The 15,174-nt window shown below is 36.0% G+C and overlaps 1 long non-coding RNA gene across 3 annotated transcripts in view; it reads left to right on the forward strand.

Moving 5' to 3' along the window:
* The first annotated feature begins 1,091 nt into the window (after positions 1-1,091).
* The window catches only part of LOC307002856, a 101,565-nt gene continuing 87,482 nt past the window's right edge, over positions 1,092-15,174 (forward strand). For all 3 annotated transcript variants that reach the window (XR_013798565.1, XR_013798566.1, XR_013798567.1), the window contains exon 1: positions 1,092-1,297. This is a non-coding gene — a long non-coding RNA (uncharacterized lncRNA). The remainder of the gene's footprint in view (positions 1,298-15,174) is intronic.

Here is a 15,174-nt window from a genome sequence, read left to right on the forward strand (position 1 = left end):
AAACCCCTCATTAGTGTCTGCACACTTATCATTTGTCTGAGCAGAACTATGGAATGAGAGCTAAGGGGCATGTGGGAAGTGAAGGGGAAAAGAGAGCTAGAAAAGGAAATATTTAGTTTGAGGGGAAATTATGGCATGTTGATGTTTAAGTGCAATTTTAATTTGTGAAGTTATGATTCAAGCTCAGTATACCATTTGTTTGAATATTGCATTATAGAACCCTTACCCTGGCAAAGCCTGACATAATAGTCAGAAAAATCCCATTTTTTTAATGGAAGAGTTTATTGAAGCAAAGGTTTACTGAGCAAAACTATGCAATTCATTATTTATATGGCTATAACAGACTTACATGAAATAGATGTAAATATCAATTGTCACTCTATATATTCCAATATGTCTTATTAAGATATAATATATATATTTAAAAGGTTAGTTGTATCATCAAAGCTCTGTAGTTTTAATTGTAGGGGGAAACATATAGGCCTAAGTGCAATACAATGATGACAGAGATTCCTCAAAAGCCTGTTATATCATAGGCTATTTGATACATCTTTTTTTTTCTTTCTAAAAAATAATGTACGGGTAATAATAGTAGCCTAAATCTAAGTTGCTTCATTCCTGTAAATGTTAATCTTGAAATATTAATTTATATTAAAGTTAGGCTATTCTTACATTTACTTATTATTCCTTCAATCATTAAAGATTTCACATCAAAAAGACACCAGGCAGGACCTGAAGGTGGACATATTTAGAATTATAGGCTACTAAGGCCCTTTAGGCTATTTGCTAAAATGGTATGATCAAGGCAGGAGGCAAGACAAGTTTTTCAGTAAAGGTTTGATGTTGATCATTTTAGAGTCCTTGGATCCTATAGCTCCAGTAGCTATAGGCTTCATAGAAGACAGTTAGGCTACTCCTGTCAGTTCATAACATGTTGTTTATCTGAGTAAGATGCACTATATGATGAACTCATAAAACTGACCAACATTTATTAGACTATTAAATCAGTCATAAAATTCGGGATATCATATGAAGTCAATCATTTTAATTTATGTCGGCGAGTGACAGTGGGGTAGCCTAAAGGTCGCGAGAGAAGCACGCCAAATGTTTCCTACTGTGGCACGTGCCAGCCAGGCGCCTCTCATGGGCGCGAGCTTGGTTCGTCGACTGGAGTAAGGCGCGTCATCCATCTCTCCTGCTCTGACTAGATTACCGGAGACTTCGGCCTTCGCTCACTACGACGATGCGACAGCGGCCCATAACGACGAAAAACAGCCATATGGTGTCTCTCCTGCAAGTGAGTTCCTGTTTAAGATTGATTGCGGGGGAGATTGAGGTGGGTACATACACGAAGAAATAAAAAAGATGGTGTAGTTTTGTTAAAGTGCAAAGGTGACTGGAAAAATGATCAGGCTGAAGAATGTAGCCTGCTCAAATACACTGTATAGTACGGCACAACGATGGTATTGGCAACGTTGAAATGTAGCCTACACAATCAGTTCGATTATTAGGCCTATAAGCAATAAATTATGTTGGATTAAGTTGTTTACGTGACATGGTTAAATATCCTCAAACCTGTTCAAAAGCCATTTGCCATTAACGTTAGGCTACCTAAATTATTAGTTTTGGCGGCCATTTTGTTTATTACATTTTGTTGCAACACACACCACAATTTTAATTCAAGGCTCGTTTTTCCTCAATTTATACAATCGCAGCTTTATTTCTCATTATTGTGACTATAGGCTAACTGACCGTTGAGTTAGAACTATTTCTTTTCATTTTGATTTTATTTCAAATTCTACATTTTTTCTTTAATATTCGTTTTACTTGACTTGACTTTTTACTTTTTACTTTAAACATAAATGGGTTCTAACATAACACACTTTGGCCTGTTAGACAATCATAATTTTTGTAGAAAACGAAGTCATAGCTCATCAAGCTAAGTGAAGGCCATGATAATTGAATAAAGGAGTAGAGCGTAATCTGTATCCTTCTCGGTCAGACGCAAAATTATTCTTTATTGGTTCTTGGCAAAGGACAACGTCTTCAGTCCCAATGTTTGTAAACCTTGCCAATCTCAGTATATAGCTCCTAAAATCATGCCCAGTGACAAGCAATTAGAGGACAGCTCAGTGGTACTTACTACTTTAAATGCTATGGCAAAAATAGAGGTGAGAGAGAGCAGCAATTAAAAGAGGAAGCGGTGAGACACTGCAGATTGAATTTTAATTGCCATATGAGGAACCATATTAGGAATGTTTACTTTTAACTGATGTTTGCTTTAACTGTGATGCTCGAACAGGAGTGGAGTAATTATAACGGTCTCTGAAATTAAATGAACCGCCTGCTGAATTTGATTTGTGCTTTAGGAGCGAGTGACAGAGATGTTGACATCATTTTATCTGCTTTATCGGGGTTATGCGCTCACGTCACACCAACTCTCATAATTACGCGGCAGCATCATCAACATCTGCTGCAGGTGGTTTGGTTTATGAGCACTTGATGCTGTTCAGGGTTTTTTGCTTCCAGTTTGATGCTACTGTGTTATTTATCCAGAGAAGTGGTTTGAGAATATTTCAGACCAATAATCGTGCTTTGTTAAAAAAAAAGAAAAAGGGGGAGATCCAGTAGGCTTACATCCAATAATAGATAGAGACTATGTACTCTGTGTGGTGGTAAATCATGACTATATCTCAATGAGTGTCAAAGCACTATTTAAAAGAGACATTTTTGCCTTAGAAGTGTTCTAAATCACCTTTTAGTTGGATCTTAACTCTACATCTTGACATTTGTCAAGTAATGTATTCCAGGAGTTTCTGTTTCTCCCTGCTTTATTTCTCTTGTGTGAAAGATTGAAAGTGTTTGGTTGTTGTTGAGTCTATCATAGGCGTTAATTAGCTAATGTTTCTGAACAAATGTTAACAAATAGAAACACACTCTGCAAATAGGTTTCATCACCAACCAAACAAAGACACATCTTCATTCACATATTATTTCCATGAGTGTTGTCATGACGACTCATGAGTTGCCAAATGAATCGATTGAATCCACCAATCGATTGATGTTCTCATGATGTTTTTGTTCTGCTTTGTTAAAATTAATGAAGAATATCATGTGTTTTTCTGTGGGTGCTTGAGGATCGGCGCCTATGGAGTATATTGCTTTTTCTGTTGACTGCCTTGAAATCCCCATGAAATCAAAATAAGAGTTTTGTGTTTTTTAGTCCATGTTACCTTTGAGATCTCTTAATTAAATTCACTTTAGCTGATAAGCACATTTAAAATTTGCAACATTATTCTTCTGGGAAGAAGAACATTCTTCTTCTTCTTTTTTGTCCAATTGAATGCTCTCTAGAATAACAATGTCCCACCCCCTAATACCACTTGTCACTAACTAGCAATTTGCAAATCATGGTTCATAACTGTGACTAAACCATATTGGTTCATAACCAATAAGGAATGTTGTGCTTGCTGTCAGGCGATTTTATGGGGTCTTTTAAAGGTTAGCCTACTTTTTTTTAAACAAATACTAGAAAATAAAATTGTGAAATAAATGGATAGCAAGATAATCATATTCATTGTTGACAAGCACTAGCTTATTTCTGCGGAGGCTAAGATTTTGCTCTTTCTATTATTGGGCATGAATGATCAAAGTCAATTGCGTCATATCATAATAGATTAACACATTTTCTGGGTTGGATGCATTTAAAATGTTTCATGAAGAATGATGTGGTTAATGGCTTGGGATTTATTCTTTCTCCAGATTTTTCCATGGGGAAATAAGATTGTGAACTGCAGGGATATTGATGATATTGCCAAACGACCAAACACTTTAAATATTTAAAATGTGGGGAACTGATGTTTCAGCAGACTGCGTCACATTTTAAAGCCAGACAATATGTCACCACACTTGTTAACTGCTGATCAGTTGGAGACCTTTGGTAGAAAATGTGCTTGGGTGTTCGCTTATGTTCTTAATTATTTAGGAAATACTATAAGTATACTATAAATAGTCTAGTCTTTTGTCTTGGTGCTGCATACTTTTTTGAACTGACAGCCATTTCAAATGGTCATGTTATGTTATCTCAGGAGGGATTCAGAATTTTTTTCACTAGTCTTATAACAATCTGAGTGATGTTTAGTTGTTCAGTGTCTCTCAGTGTTTTATTTTTGCCTTCTGCAACTTGTGGGCGAGAAGGCCTATTACGTTAATGGGGAACAATTGAATGTTAGTGTCACAAATTATCTCTGGGAATGATATCATTGTGCAAATTAATCCCCTTCCCATTAACAACACAGGCATGCTTAAACTGAGAGAGAAAGAGAGAGAGAGGTTTTAATCATGCTCATAATTAGTTTATGCGCTCTTCATTTGGCTACAGCGTGTTTATACAAGTCCTGTTCTACTCACTTTAGCAGGTTAATGTGTTTTCTGTTTACAAACAAAAAATGCAATTATCTCTTTAATCAAATTAGTCGCATTTTGAGTGCATACACCCTGGTCTGTCGTCTACCACACCTAAGAAACAAGAGTGTGAGTTAAGCTGTTTTCAAACGTCAGCATTTCAGGAAATATATTGTCATTTGCTCTGTGCTGTATTGTGTTTGTTTCTTCTTCTAATTGTCTGTCTATAGATGTCAGAATGAGTTTGTGAGAATAAGAAATGGAGTGATTTTTCAGAGAGCACGATCTGGATAGGTGGTGGCATAATTGGGAGGAATGACTGGTTTTGACGGGAGTGAAAACACAAAGCATTGGAATATTACATTTATTTCCCGACACGTTTCTAAGAGCTCTTTAGCAGCCCTTAAACTGTCACCAGGCTCAAGTTTGTCATTACTATAAAGGGCTGCAAATCTACAAGTCATCAAATATGAATGCAGGACTATGGACGGGGGGAAGGGGGATATTTATGTGGAGAGAGGAGAATAATTGTATGACTGCCCACCCAAGTATTTTAGATAAGTCCTAATTACGCCACAGAAAGCAGCACAGGGGCGGATAAGAGGAAAGTGGGGCTCAAACGTAGTGTTTCTCGTTGTTTCAAGAGGGTTATGATCTGATGCAGTCATTTGAAGGGAATTTAAAGGGGTCCTATTATGCTTTTTCACCTTTTCAACCTAAGTTAGGGTGTAATGTTGCTGTTTGAGCATAAAAAAGATCTGCAAGGTTACAAAGCTCAAAGGGAGATAATTTATTTAATAGAATCCACTTTTCCAGAACTACAACAGACGGCTCGTTTGGACTACAGCGTGATTTTTCCGGGCTTAATGAAGTCATAATGTTCCTTATTTAAATAATCCCCGCTCACGGAATACGCAAAAAAGCGGATGAGGCCTGAGCTGCTGCTATGTCAAAGAGACACTTTTCCCCCCCACAACTCATTTGTTTGACTGATGAACTTAGAGTGGTTAATTTATTTTCACACTGTTCCTGAACATTATAATCCCGATGTTTATTTGTGCGCTGCACATTTTACGGAGAACAGCTACCAGAGCCACAATGCAGGCTACACATAAAAGCATCTCCTGAAATGGAGCAGTTTCCACTTTGTCGGGACAATCTGTTGTTAGATCACAACTTTTAAGTATGTCTTAGTTTTTGTGGTTGCATTGTCTTGTCATGTTATGTTGTTGTTTCTTCGCTCTCCTGCTAGCCAACATTAGTGTTAATGCCCTTAGGAAAATTAACTATGTTTTTGTGATCGATTACTATTACCATAGTTTTCCGAAAAATATCATGATTAAATGGTGAATAACATCGTATCTATAATGTACTGTATATAACATACAATTCTGAAACATCCTGTGAATGGACCTGTGCTCGCAAAGCCAGCTAACCAATCACAGCACATTTTGTATTTTGGAAGGAGGGGCTTCTTCGAAAACAATGCGTTTTTGAACAATCAAGCATGAAAGCATATTCTAGTACACCTCAAAGACTTTGTAAAAAGGCATAAGGACCCCTTTAATTCACTTTTGCTTTAATTGCAGATGTACTGAGCCCCTAAAGGAACATTCGAATCTGTGAATATATTGCCTATACTTTAATGAACTCCTTGAATTAAGCACTGACCGCATTTCTTTAAATTTAAATCCAAGTTCAAACTCTATGAAACACTGCCGGCGGGACATTAAACGAGAAATGTTTATCCAAGCTCACAACAGGTTTTGTGAGAGAATGCAAATATCTTTGCGAGAGAACACAAAAGTTTATTGGGAGAACGCAAACATTTTGCGAGAGAACGCAAAAGATTTGAAACATATTTTTTCTTCCCTTTTTTCCCCTTATTTTGATTGATCAAAAACAAGCAAAAAAAGAGTTGGTGTGTCCGTGATGATTATGGATGTTGTTTGTTTTAGTGCCCCTACAAAGCTTGTGTGTGTGTGTGGAGGGGCCATGTTCCATTATGAGATCCCAGAGCCCTGGATGTGCTGCTCTTCAGCGGTGCACAGTCTGACTCTCAGATAGCTGATTTCTTTTCCCCAATTGTGCCTGTGAACAGAGGGTCCAGGCATTAGCTGTCTAGTTGCAGTGACACTGACTTCTCCATTCTCACACGTGCCAGTACTATCCGTTCCATCTCTCACATACTTTGGTCCCACAGCCATTGAAGATGATGAAAACTTCCCTAGTGACATTTAGTAACCTTTTCCACCAAGAGACAGGGGGATGGAGATCTGAAAGACGGAGAGGGTGAGCGAGGGAGGGGCTGACATCTATAAGTGGCATTCTTCTTTGTGTCACCGCGCCACATGTGCTCTCTTCCTTACCCTTTTTTTTCAGCCCACCTCAGTCCTTGGCACTGGCCATTATGAGCTGTATTGTGCGGAAGCTCCATCCACAGTAATAGCAGCTTGTGTTTGTGAAGCCAGTGTGACCATGAAAGACGTTTCGAAAGGGGTCTCTAAACATGTCACTCACAGTACATCAGGAACATCTCATAATAGTCTGCTTACTATGAGCAAATAATGTTAATATGCTGCTAATAGTCTTGTCAAATAAGGGAGACAATGTTGTCCTGGGTCCAGTGATGAGAGAGGCCCACTAAGGTACCCTATGGTAGAAGTGTTATACCTATTCAAACTCAAAAATGAACTAAACTATATTGGGTGAGCAAATAAAGTGTGTAGTCTCTAGCCCCATTTTACATGGGGTTACAGGTGCTTGTCAGTGATTTCATGGTTCAAAATAGAAATATTTTTTTTCCCCACAATCCTCTGGAAAAAAGTCTGGGCTGAATTCTCTAATGTTCTGAGCATTAATGCTGCTCCTATGAGCAGTACGTATGTCGAGGTACTGATACATGGCAACATGCCAGGTGCATTTATTATGCAGAAAACAGTCATAGTTCAAATCTAGTCAAATCAGTCTTTGTTTTCTTTAATAGTTTGATAGAACATCACACTTTTTTTTAAAATAAACAGTAAGTTGATGTGATAATTTATTTCACATCTGAATAAATATCTCTTGCAAGCATCATTTCATTTTTAAAATATTTTTTTACTTAACTTTAGAAATCAGATTATACTTTTGTATTTGAGTCAAAATCTACTAAAAAAGGGTAGTTGAATGTAACGAATCATGTACAAATTTTACATGGGTCGTTAGGTAATAATTATTTATTTCTTAGCCGGCAAATATTCACTAAAGTGATTGATGACCATGAGTGTGTTATGTTGATGCTTTAGTTCTAATATTCCAACCGACAGCCAGCCAAAGTTTTTGATAGACGTAATAACGTGCATGATGGGTGACCTATGCTTGATTTTTGGGTAATTATAAAATATGCTGGAGGCATTCAAAATGCTTTTTGCGTAGTTCATTATACTTACTTTACGGAATGCTGTTTATTTTGTGGCTTAAATAAATTCTATTCAAGGACAGGCATATTTGGCGTGTCAAAAATGTTACATTCAGCTGTCGCAAATTCATTCACTTCTGAAAATCAAATGAGTGGTTTTGATGCACAAAGTTTTGTTGTTGTTGTTGTCTCTTTTAAAAAATATATTTTATTTAAACCCATGGAAATTCAGATACTGTTGTAAATAATAGTAAAAAAAAAAAACTTTTTAAAATTGTTCCATTATTACCCCGTAGCAGATTTCAACTCTATGATTTAAAAAATTAGGGGTTTAAGGAGTTATGTGGTCTGACAAATTCAGACTTTTATTTTCACTTATGCAGACACATGAACATTCCAGCATGGGATTTAGAAACAACACTAGAAACGCATTAACGCAAAAAATACCTTAATCATGTTGTTGAAATTAATACAAAGTGCCAAAATATTGCCAGATCATTGGCAGAGATAGTCAGATAATTGGCAGAGGTAATTTTACACCAATGAGGACCTATTTATGAATAAAGACATGGATTTTAGCTAATAAAATACTTAAACTACACAGTGTACCTTAAGTATTTTATTAGCTAAAATCCATGTCTTTATTCATAAATAGGTCCTCATTGGTGTAAAATTACCTCTGCCAATGATCTGACTTAACCTCGTAAGCGAAGAATTTCTTATCATTATTTACATTGGACGGGTAAGTCCAAGGAGGCTACCATGTCGTTCCGCCATTTTGAAAAACTATAATAGCAGAGAGGGACAAAAAGCACTAGCCTACCTCAATGCGTTTCCACAACGCGTTTCCGTTCAGAGCCAGCGTCACGTGACTAAAACCAGCTGAAATGGACAAGGAAATCAGTGAGAGACGCTTGTCACTGTCCCGGCAAATTTGAAAGGCTGCACTGCACGCTACTTCCTAATGCAGGATCATACTTATTCCGAGCCACCGGAGATGCTTTTTACAGTCTGTGATTCATACTGTAACATTCGTTTGTTCGTTGTGTGTCAAGTTGCAGTTTGTTTGAAATAACGTCACCCGAAAGAAAACTCGATGAAGTGCTCTTGGAAGACATGTCGTCATAGCTTCTTGGTACATAACGGCTACCATAGTTGCAACACGATTCTTTTGAATGCAAAATACAATTTCACTGCTAGATGGGAGAAATTCCTACACATTGTCCCTTTAACACTTAAAAAATCTTTAATTATTTTTGGCCCAATTCCTACAACTAAACTCAGAAATGTTGATTTGGATGTTAATTAAATTACCAACCGACCACGATTTTTGTCAAAAACAATTGAATGAGCACAAAATCCCTGATTAGCACCTGTAAATGTTGATGTTAAATGTTTTTGCATATCCCCATGTAAAACAGTGACCATCCAAATAGATTTGCAGTCTTATAACTTAATTAAGAAAATGTCATAAATGAGAGTATTAACAATTTTCACCCATGTTTTGTCTTTTCTCCTGGGATTTTCTCTCCTCAGGCTGGTGTGAGATTGTGTCCTGTGTTTTCTTTTGTAATATATGGAAAAAGATTCTGTGCTCGTGGGACAGGAAGTGAGTAATGGCACGAAGGGCATCGGATTAAATACACAGAACCACAAACTCAAAGAGATGTTCCTCTTTGCCCTCTCGCTGTCTGTCTCTTCCTCTCAAACACACATAGACTCTCACACGCTGACTATTAGCAGATTAGTCAGCTGTTTGATCTGATAAAGGAACCCATGCCGTGGCATGTCAAAGAGAGGAGGAGAGCACAGACTTGAGCCGTGGAGGGTGCTGATTTTTCAGACTCTCAGCCATCACTATTACCTTCATCCTTATTCTACCCTAGATTCTACTTCCAATGTGGTTTCAGAGCAATAGGATTAGATTTTCCCACTATTCTCCAACTATGTTGCCCTTTTCAGAAATTGAGTTTGTATAAAGGTTCAAAGTCCCTTTATATTAGCTCCTGCAGACCTTCCAGCTTTAGCTCAGTGTTGTGATTTTTATGTCATAAATTGTGTGGACATGTAAATCCTGTGTCTGTTGGTTCCAGCAGGGGATGAAGTGCTGCAACCTAATTAGAGTGGAAAGAACGATCTGGAGATTTTGATGTTAAGACTTAAGGCATTCAATTGCAGTGCTATGCAAGTGTTTGTTTTCGAAGTCACTTTTTTGCTCCCTTTGCCTGATATTACAGGATTGGAATATTTGAGCAATTGGTCACTTTAAATGCTCTTAATGACCTTAATTTAAGATAATTAAATGAGTAAATCAGTAAGTCTTAAAAACATTTATCTTTGAATTCATTATATTGTTTGTTTTATATTGAACAGCCTGGTCTCGTTATTAATACGGGTATCGAGAAGTAAAATTTTCCGGTGCAAAGCGTGCATTATTGCATGTTTGGATAGATGTTGAAAATATTTAAACATTATTATGTATTTATAGCTAAAAAAAACTAAATATTTAAGAATCTTTTATATCATAAGAATATTTGTATAATTGCCCTTTTATCATTTTATAGATAAATTGTAGATCTCTTAACCCTACCTCCAAACCCAAACACAACCATTTTATATAGAGGATATAAAAGAATATATATAAAACCTGATGGACAGAAATGTGTAGAAAAAATAAGTATTCTCCAATTTTGTGAAACATTTTTTTAAAGTATACTTTGTTTGGCTGCTCACGAGTAGGGTTCAGTTTAAAAGTGCAAACGCACATACTTTGAAGGCTCACTTATAGATTAACAGTGGAAAATATTAACATTCTTGCCAGTTGAACTGAGAAACATGGCAAAAGCTTTATACAACTATAGCAACACAACTAGACATCGCAAAGGGTTCAATAGGCTACGTTGTCTTTTATTAGCTGGAATGTTGAGTTAACTTAATTTCACTTGAACAGTGAGATATTCTCCACTATACGCACCATCTGAAAATGAAAATACTTAGGAACTTTGGATTCTCTGTATATTTCAGCTTAATTACTATAAAGAATAATTTCTGTCACAGAAGGTTTGCCTAATACACGCTATTTCACAGTTAATTTGACTAAAAAGACTTGTGTGCATGTCTTTGGACTACCCTGTTTAGTGTGTGACTTTTTGCTCCGTATTTAGTGTAAGTTATGTCCTCGTGGCAGAACGGCACAAGCTGTTTCTCCTCTGTATGAGTGTTTTGGCCATGCTTGAGCACTGCTGCTCTGCTTGTTTCTTTAATAATCATTTTTAATGAGCTCTTCCTTATGCTATTCCCCTCTGCAGGCAGCTCAATTAATGCCTCATTCCATATCTCCACATCTCGAGTGCAGAGAGAGACCCCCCCATCCCCCCCAGAGTACACCCCTCCCAGCACACACACACACACACACACACACACACACACACTGATCCACAGCACAGACTTCCTGCTTCCCTCTCCCAGGGTCAGATAATATGGTGTTTTCTGAAATTATGTCCAATCTAATGTGAGCTCTCCAGCTGAAAGCGGTGCGGTTTGTTTTTCAAAGGTGTCAGGAACATGCTGTTTAAGTGCAGGGGAAATGGGTATACAATGCCACCAGGTGGGTCACTGTGTTTGCAGTAAACAGTTCAAAAAGAGGATTTGTTGAGCTGTCAGAGGAGATTACAAATTCTCTTTAGGACTATATTAATTTTTCCTTTCCACCCAGGACAAAAAAAGATGATGATTTTAATTCGCCTAAAAAATTTCATCAATCACTCAACCTCGTGTATGTCTTTCCAAACCCTCAAGACTACCGTTTGTCTTTGAAACACAAATGTAGATATTTTATTGAAATCAGAGATTTCTGTCCCTCCATTGACGAAACTACCACTTTGTCGCTTCAAAAAAGTTTATAAAGAGATCGTAAAACTAATCCTGAATAGAACGGTCAACATTTTCTAAAGAGACTGGTTTGCTTTGAATGATTAACCGATTGAATTTCGCTGCGTAACACACGAGAATGATGCTCATTGGTTTTCGCACGTCAAACAAGAATCCTTGAGCTTCCTTTTACCACAACTGATGTGTGAGTTGATGATGTTTATATATAAATAAAAGCCTAAATTAAAACCTGTTCATCATATAAAGCGGTTGTCTCTCTTCACAAAATTTGGACTAAACCGCTCGATTCATATGTTTTATGATTTCTTTATAATTTTTTTGAAGCATCAAATTAGTAGTTGTGTAGCTGTCTATGGAGGGACAGAAAGCTCTCAGATTTCATCAAAAAGATCTTCATTTGTGTTCCGAGGGTGAGTAAATTATTTTTGGGAGAACTACCCCTTTAGAGTCTTAAAAGCCTTTTGTAAATATTTATTTTACTTTGAAAAGCTTTTAATTTGAAAGTGTGTACTTGTTCTGAGATTTGGCAAACATAATCTACATCTAATCTCCAGCTTTTTCCATATTTTAGATTTATAAACTGACAATGTTAAATCATTGATATCGAAATAAAATAGTCAAGTTTAAGACAGTTCTCTAAGATCTCCTTGTATGTGCCGTTTCATCAACTTGAAGTATAAGTGCAAGAAGTGTATTGAAGTGGATTCTTTTTTTGTTTGTGTGGATTAAATGCATGCAAATAAAAGTGTTAGGCTGTCTAATGAAGTCATTTTGATGGAACTGTCCTTCGAGTTAGAGACTCAGTAATGCTTGTTGCCATGACATCCTTTACCTTCAATCTGTTTGCTTGCATTTCAATGTCAGCTCTATTGATTGGCGTTCTATTGTCTGTGGCCCTGAAGATGGAGGCTGTGCCGTTCTGAGAAAAGCATAGACGGATTAAGAGATTGTGGGGCATGGGCACAGAAACTGTTTTGACTTTTGTTTTTTCTTTTGCTTGTCCCACGCAGCATGGGATTTATGCCATTTTCAGTTGCTCTGTAATATTAACAAAATCAACAAGCTTATTTGACAATTGACATGCAAAATTTCTCCTTCATTGCCAATGCCAATTAATTTCACAGGAATATAATTTAGTTACCGGTATATAAAAACATTTTGTTATAGCATAATATATTAATAGTGTGATGGTATTTACTATATGGTTTGTTTTATTTATATTTATTTATTTATTATTTAATTTGTATGTATTATTATAATTTTTTTATTATTATTTAGCTACAGTTTTAATTATGCAATTCTCTTCAATTTGAAGTCTCCGTTTGAAATATGCTGTAAAAGTGCATTTGTTTCCTTAAAGGGATAGTTCACCCAAAAATTAATATTCTGTCATCATCTGTCACAAAAGATATTTTGAAGAATGTTGACAAATTGTAGTTAGTAACATAATCGATTACATTACACATTCTAGGTAATATAATCTTTTGAATACTTTTTGATTGCTTTTAGATTACTTTTGACCATTCAGCTCGTTTTTCACATTGATTTTAATAGGATAATTGTCACGTGTGGGTTTTGTGTTTTGTTCCTTGCTGTTGTCTGTCATGTGATTCCCTGTTTGCCATGTGTCTTGTTAATTGTCTGATCATTGTTCCCATGTGTTTCTGATTAGCCACGCCCCCTTGTTATCTTGTTTAGCTTGTTTGTCTGTGTATTTATACCTCTGGGTCATTGTTTGTTGTAGCTTGTAGCTGTCTCCTTGTTCCTGTTCTGAGTTTCTTTGTTTACCCTGGATTGCCTTTTTGTATCATCATTTTTATTATTATTAAAGTGCTCGCATTTGGATTCTCTCTGCTTCATTCCTGCCTCAGCGTAACAATAATATTGTTCCATATTGATCTAAAAATATAAAGAGATAGAAAATATCATTCCATTCTTTATCAACAAAATGAAGTGCATTAAATATTACATTCTATCAGTGTTTCCCAAACTGGGGTTTGTTAATAATAATACAAAATCATTATATTATATATTTTTAAATAAAACAAGTCAATTATCATAAAAAAATTGTGGTTTAACGGATCACAATCATATCACATCATGGTTCAGATCATATTACGGTTTATGAGTCACGGATCAGAAGGAAAAAAATATTTTGGGGGTGTGCAGATAACTTTGCTTTCCATTTATTACTTAAAGCACACTAAGTTCTCCGGCAAAGACTTGCCTAACTAATAAAGTTTGAACATTATTAAATGCAAGTGAACCGTCAGTAAAAATATTAGGACAAATTTACTAATTACAAGCGTAGATAAATACAATATAACAAAGTTACAAATAAAGTAATGTCTAACTGTATAGTATTCATTTCAGGTACAGAAATGTAATAATTAAATGTAAAATAACACTAGTGTTCACTGTATGAATTTAATATAGATTAATCTTTGTCAAAGTTAATGGTATAGACAACAGCAGGTATTTTTAGGGTGCTGTCACTTTAAGACCCAATATCCAATGTAATGATACTCATCTGATTTCTTTTTCAACTGTTTGTCTACTTTAAGTATGTGTATCTGTGTCTGTGTCTGTGTGTGTGATGAGTTGCCCAATTCGTACAAATGATCTACCTCTGACCCCGCCCCTAAACCTAACCACCACTGGGGTTTAGACAAATCGTACGAATCAGTCACATTTTACTAACTTGTATGAATTTGTTCGAATTTGTCATGAGATAGCGTTGGTAGGACCATAAAGTGTTCGCCCAGTCATTGCATTCATTCCGAATGCAATTGTTCAATGTCCTACCTGTCTGTCATCATATGTATTTCCATACCTCTCGAATTTATGCATTTCAATAGTAACACTATCAATGCCGAAATGAATCTGCAGTAGTCAGGTGATGCAGGTCAGTGTAGAGTGCTCTAAAAAGTGCTCTAAAAAGAGGATCTTATGCTTTCATAAATAATTCCCCATAATAAAAATGTTTTGATAGACAGATGCCTTCCAAAGACAAAGCAATGGTTAAATGAACTACCGAGTGATAATTCAAATTATAATTAATGTTTTCGTCAAGAGTTAATTCGATAAGCAATGTTGAGAAAACACTCCTTAAAAGTGAAATGATTCCTGCCTCTCAATTTTCGATGTAATTATAGCCACCTGGTTAGTAACTGAACTAGAATACATTCTGAATGTATATGCGATATGCTTATTTAGAAAGAAAAATGTAACGCGTGAAAAAGAATTAGGCTGAATAATTACTGCCATTGTGTGAATATGCAATCAATAAAAAAGTATAGTCTGAATGTAATATAATCTAATTGCAGGTACTTATAATATTTGTAATCTAATTATGTAATCCAGATTACATGTAATCAGTTATTACCCAGCACTGTTTATACAGTTATATGCAGTATTCAGTATTGTTCTATTCAATGTCAGGATATAGCAGTTGGAATGGATAATGTCAAAATACTGTA

The sequence above is a fragment of the Phoxinus phoxinus genome, assembly GCF_949152265.1.
Source record: "Phoxinus phoxinus genome assembly, chromosome: 8".
Lineage (NCBI taxonomy): Eukaryota > Metazoa > Chordata > Actinopteri > Cypriniformes > Leuciscidae > Phoxinus > Phoxinus phoxinus.